We start from the raw sequence: 6,688 nt of genomic DNA on the forward strand, positions 1-6,688 counted from the left end.
CTTAATCTCCAAATTAAATTACTTTCACTCAGTCCTTAGACTCAGGGTCTGCATCTGATGGTACTCAAACTATAACTATAGCATTTCCCTATATTAAGACATATCAAAGAAAGAATATAGTCATACTTTACTATAATTTTTCTATAGTAAACATGAAGAAATATGTTAAATAGTACAAAATACAAAGAACGACAAAGAATATTGTAGGTCAAAGAATGACAACGAATATTGTAGGTCTATTAACTTATTTATGAAGGTGTCTACATGCAAGTCATAAAGAAACAATAAATACAATATCTGCCATTATAATTATCACAAAGTCTAAAAGCTGCTTTTTCATTTTCAGTTCCCACTGTTGATACAGTCTTGTCTTTATCTTAAAGATAAGAGTAAAATCAATAATGGTATGAGTTTTGTAGATTGCTATAACTTCTACTTAATTAATACATCACCAAAATGTTGTACATCTTGTTTTGAATATTTATATCTCTATCAATTAGCTTTTGCTTCATAATAAACCACTCCAAAACTTACTGGCTTAAAACAAGAACAAATTACTTAGCTCACAATTCTGTAAGCCATCAATTTAGGCTGGGCTAAACTGGGATGTTCTGATTTCAGCTGGGCTTCCTCATGGGTTTGTGATCAGTTGGCAGATTAGCTGGGTGTTGTCTGGCTTACAGTGAGTGGCCTTGGCTAGGATGACATTTTTCTTTTTTCCCTTTTAAAAAATTATTGTTGTTCAGTTACAGTTGTACCACCTTTTTTCCAATCGCTCACCCCTACCTCATCCCCCATCATTTTCATTTTTCTCTTCTACATTCTACGTAAGACTAACTCCAACTGTTTTTGTGGCTGTTGCATGGTTTCAAGAAAAAGCAGAGGTACAAAAGTCTTTGAAGCCTAAGCTATGAAATAGCACAACATAACTTCTACCATATTCTATGGGTTCAAATATGTTAGGAGACCAGCCTAGATTCTAGAGTTGGGATGATAGACTGCATCTTCTGATGGGAGAGACATCAGAGTGATGTTATAAAGAGTACACATTCAGGAAGGGGAGAAAAAATTTTAAATATTTAATTTATTTATTTTAGACAGAGGGGAAGGGAGGGAAGTAAGAGGGAGAGAAACATCAATGCTTGGTTGCCTTTCCCACTCCCCCTACTGGGGACCTGACCTGGCTTGCAACCAGGCATGTACTCTGATGGGGAATAGAACTGGTGACCCTTTAGTTCACAGGCTGACACTCAATCCACTGAGCCACACCAGCCAGGGCAGGGTAGAAGAATTGAGTATGCCTTTAGACAATACCAAATTAAAATTAAATGATGATCAACTACAAAATTAGAAAAAAGTAAGCAAGCGTATGATTTTTGTCTAAATTTAAACATTTTATTTTATAACAGTTATATATTAGTTATAATACAATACAAAATATTTACCAAAATGAATTGTAAATTTGAAATATTTTCTTTGTGTACTTTTGAAATTACTTAGAAAGGGCAGTGTTAACCACAATTAATAAGAACAAAAATCTTTTAATGTAGACCTTGATCTCAATGATCTACTAGTTATAAATGATAATATGGCATCAACCAAATTTGCTAAGAATAAAATGCCATTTAGAATCCTTTTGACTATTTACTATGTGTTTAAGGGATTATTTTATTTTAATAGTTAAATATTAACCTCTGAAAAAGAGGAAATTGAATGAAAATGGTGACTGGTCTTTGATTATGGTAGAACTCCTGGACATTGTCAAATTATAATTCCAATTGGCTTATTACAGTAGGAGCAAATATATTGATTTTATTCATGTATTTCTCTTCTCTATTAATATGAATGACTAAAGTTTACAGTTTATATATATTTTCTGGACATAGAATGAGGGTCACTTTAGCCTTAGCAATCCTAAACTAGCCATGCTAAATCAAAACTGTATCACTAAGGCCCTGGCCAGTGTGACTTAGTGGGTTGGAGTGGTGTCAGTAAATTGAAAGGTTGTTAGTTCAATTCCTGATCAGGGCATATGCCTAGGTTGTAGGGTTGCAGAGAGGCAACCAATCAATGTTCTTCTCCTTCTCTCTCATCCTCCTTTTCCCTCTTTATAAAATTAATAAACATGTCTTCTGGTGAGGATTTAAAAAACTATTACTAAGGTGAAAAGGTGGGAGTGATAAGAGATTTGTAATATTCCTTTAAATTTTGAAATATATAAGCATTTTGGACTATTCTTTAATTCCTATTATGCTCCAGATAAATCAGTAGACATTGGAGAATAAATACTCTCTATAAAGCATACAGGGTCTCTGGTAAAAATAAACCCCCTCACACATATTCACCAGTTTCACATAATGGTCCTTCTGTTAGTCATTCTGTTCCACGTTGATGGCTACTAAAATATTTTTCTAGTATGAGGTGAGCTTCCTCCCATAAAAGTGAGGAGAAAAATAGGATTGTTGGGTAGATAAGAAGTCATAATAATAATAGACTCTACTGACCATTATCCACAATGCTCACAAAGCTTGAAAATGAGAATAGAGGGGCCTTGGGCCTCCTGGATAGGGACTCTACACCTGTGCTGCCCCATCCCTGCTGGCTCTCTCAGATCCTCAGTGATACCAGCTGCAGCATAAAGCCATGGGTATATGTGTAGTCTGTGGGCAGTGACAGCAAATTCCAGCCAGTATCAGCTCAAGGAGCTAGAAGCTCTGGAGTTCATCTATCTCTACTCCTTCACAGCATTATGAGAAAATCCTCCTAGCTTCACCATTACTGTGACATCTGAGGCTAGAGAAAATTATGAAACTCTCCAGATGTCCTTCAAGTTGACATATGGTGAGAAATACCCAGATGCATTCCCTGACCACTTAATGAAATATTGTTCTAGGAAAATCTAGAAGATAGTGATGTTGCAGGCATTTAAAAGTTATTAGGCAGGCAGGAGAAAACCTTGGTATGGTGATGATGTTTAATTTAGTGACAGCCATGTAAGAAAAATTAAATGAATTAGTGCGTCAAATAAAAACTAGAAGAGAAGAAGAAAAGAAAAAAGAGAAGAAAAAGCCAAAAAGCAATTATTTCATGGCACTTCTGTTACAATTGAGAATGTCTTTTTTTAAAAGATTTTATTTATTTATCTTTAGAGGGGAAAGGAAGGAGAGAAGGAGAGAAATATCAATGTATGGTTGTTTCTTGTGAGTCCCCTGCTCGGAACTGGCCTGCAACTCAGGCATGTGCCCTGACTGGGAATTGAACCGCGATCGTCTGGTTTACAGGCCCGTGCTCAATCCACTGAGCTACACCAGCCAGGGCACAATTGAGAATGTCTTAAGTTGGAAAGCCAAGTTTGATGCAGAACTCTTGGATATTAAAAAAGAAACAAATGAAAGGAGAACAAACAGGAAAAATAAATTAGGCGGGAAACAGCTATTTGAAACAGATCATAATCTTGACACATCTGATACCCAGTTCTTAGAGGATGCTGGAAACAATGTGGAAATAGATGAGCTTATGTTCCAGGAAATGGATGACTTGAAGCTGGAGGATGATGAGGATGATCCAGAATACAATCTTGCTAACCCAGTGTGTGACTTGCCAGATTAATGGACTAATTATCCTCAATTGCAGAAAGTCTTGACTGCCACAGCATCTATGGGTATGCTGACAAAGTGTTCATTTTTTTTCTTTTTTTCTAAGAAAAAATAATTTTCAGAAGAATGTTTTATGATAACTTTCATTATTAAACTTAATAAACTGACCTAAAAGTTTTAAAAATGTGGAATTATAATAGCATAGAATAGAATTAATGTTCTGTTTAATAGGTGTTATCCACAGTAATCAAAGATATTAAAATAATCCTTAAGAGTGTGGAGATAATTTATATTGGAAGAATGGAGCAATTTAATTTGTTTGAAAATTTTTAATTCCTTTTTGATTGAGACATAACAGATTTCATGTATGTTAAAGTGATTATTTTTCTTAAAATTTGTAGAAAATACAAATATCTTTCCTTTTCATACTTTTACTTTCTTTATGCTTCAAACATTCTCTTCACGCCTGCCCCTTTACTTTCTTACTTTATAAAACAAACCAACAAACAAAATTACCAAGGTACTTGAATACTCTCATTGACAAGAACAAGACTAAACACAAGTTATTAATATTTATAAAACACAGGGCAAAATAGTAGATTAATAGGTAAATAATGTCTATATATTTTTGTATCTATCCATTATGTATTTTAGTATATATGAACATATAGTCACATATATAGAGTGAGGGGTTTAAAATATTATTTGCTGTATTATATTTCCTATATAACTTATTTTAAAACTTGTTATTTTATATTTAATAAAAGAGTGCATTAATTTCTGACATCTGTGTATCACTTGATTTTTTTCTCTTCTTGGGACTGAAGGCAAAAGATGGAACTTAAGGAAAGGGAAAGGATATAGGATGAAAAAATGCAACTTGGTTCTGCTAAAGAAAATAATTCATTGTGATAGGTGAGATTTTTGTTTTTCTTTTTAATTATACTTATTATTGGCAATGTAAAAATTCAGGAGCATCATATATTAGTATAACAAAACAAAGTAAACAACATTTTTAACTTGATCCTGTCAAATTACAGAATATCAATTATATGTTTCTGAGGAAAAATGGTAAAGTTAGAACTTTTCCCCCCAAATCTCAGCATCTATAATGCAGAGCTTTCACCGATACAAAATAATTCATTTTCTACTAACCCATAACCCATAATAGGAAATCTATTTCTGCATACTCACAAGTTCAGTATCTGAACTACTACATCTTGTAGTAGTTCTACAGATGACCTCATTTTGAGAACCTACTTGGAATATTAAACTGTAGAAACTACAAACAACCCCAAGCATCCCAAATGATACATACAAGTGTTTTCTCAGTTGTTGAGTGGAATTGGAAATGACACAATGTTTTTGAACATGTCTACACCAGTGCACATACTTTAATCTCTATCACTGCATTGTTTATGACTATTCATTAAAGAAAAGAAATCATTCTGCCAGTTTAAATTCAGTAAATATACAAATGCTTTAACAAACTTAAAGTTGTGCAAGTCATCAGCACCTTTTGATGTTATGATGACAAATGATTATTTTATTAATTATTTCTGTTCTTACTGTAAAATGCAAGATGTGACTATCAGATCTATGTTTCCTGTTGCCTGCCAGAATTTTTGTGGACCTGATAAAGGACTAAGAATTAGAACATGATATTATGTAAGTGTGGGACATCAAATAATTTTCCAAGTAATATGTAGACCCTTGATTGTTCAAATGGCTCCTCTCTAAACCTAATGTGTAAAATGTGTTAGTCCCATGGTTTCTTTGTTTCTTTAAACCTGATAGGTTCTTCACTCTTTGTTCATACAGAGCTTTCCAAATTCCATTTTGCCTCTAGAAATAACTATGGATGCATGGAAGGTGGTGTCTGCATCCACTAAAATTGTACTGCTTGTTTTTGGTTCAGTCATAAACATAAATGAAGGCAAATGTGGACTTGGTAGGAGTCTACATTGCCAGAAAATTTTCAATCCAGACTAGTCCTCTTGTGTTCTACCTGAGCCCAAATGTGTCAAGTATGTTTTTACTAGCTATCTACTCCACACAGCTAGTTTTTGTTTTCTAAAATTGACTGGAACAGTCAAATATATGGAGGTGTCTACCCAGGTTGCTACTACTATTCACAGAAATAATAAGTTTAGATTATTTTCCTCAATATGTATATGGGGAAATAATCAAAGTTATGAAAATAATACAACTACATTCAATTTATATCAAGGAAGAAGTCTCATTGTTGATATTCAGATTGTATGTTTTTAATGATTTCCACTTGTATCTTTTCCCCATCATAGACATGACTCTAATTATCTCTACATTGAAATGCGCCTTGGGAAATTTCCTTCAGTGAACTCCAATGCAATTACCCCCCAGGAACAATCAATTTCCTTTTCTTTACTCACTTTCAAAACATTTTTATAGACCAAAGTGATACAGGGGTACATGACAAAGGGTTTTTCTATTGCTGTCATTTCTCATGGAAGATGAAATCTGATGTATGTAGTACTGGGAATTGAGTTATTTAAAGGTTTTTTTCCGGGGAATTCAATTTACATGTGCATGGAATGCTCTCCTAAATCCAGTTTTATATGGTTCATGATTACTTTACAATGCCTTTTGCCCTTTGTTCACAAAATATTGTTACCACAGCAGGTGTAACCTGGTTTTCTAAATTCTTGCTACTTGAATTGTGGTCCACACACCAGCAGCATCAGCACTTCCTAGAAGTTGTTAGAAAGGTGATAATGGGGGAAAAAGGTGAAGGGTCTACAGTGATAAATATAAAGGACCTGTGAACAAAAACAAGGGGGGTTGGAAACAAGGGAGGGAGGTGGGGATGGCTGGTGTGGTAGGGAGGGGTGGGGGGAAAGGCAGAAAACTATACTTGAACAATAATAAAATTCAAAAATATTAAATAAATAAATAAACAGAAATGCAGATTCTCAGACCTCACCCCAGACATACTGATTCAGAATCTGTAATTTTCTTTTCTTTTTCTATTTTTATTTATTTTTAATAATTAATTTCTTCTTGTTCAATTACAGTTGTCTGCACTTTCCCCCAACCACTGCTCCCCCACCCCA

General features: G+C 34.1%; 1 pseudogene; it reads left to right on the top strand.

Annotated features, from left to right (window-relative positions):
- The first annotated feature begins 2,651 nt into the window (after positions 1–2,651).
- On the top strand, positions 2,652–3,609 carry LOC118990108 (RWD domain-containing protein 1-like; annotated as a pseudogene).
- The last annotated feature ends 3,079 nt before the right edge of the window (positions 3,610–6,688 follow it).

This window comes from Sturnira hondurensis, unplaced genomic scaffold (genome assembly GCF_014824575.4).
Source record: "Sturnira hondurensis isolate 20B ecotype Veracruz unplaced genomic scaffold, ASM1482457v3 Scaffold0000856, whole genome shotgun sequence".
NCBI classification, from domain to species: domain Eukaryota; kingdom Metazoa; phylum Chordata; class Mammalia; order Chiroptera; family Phyllostomidae; genus Sturnira; species Sturnira hondurensis.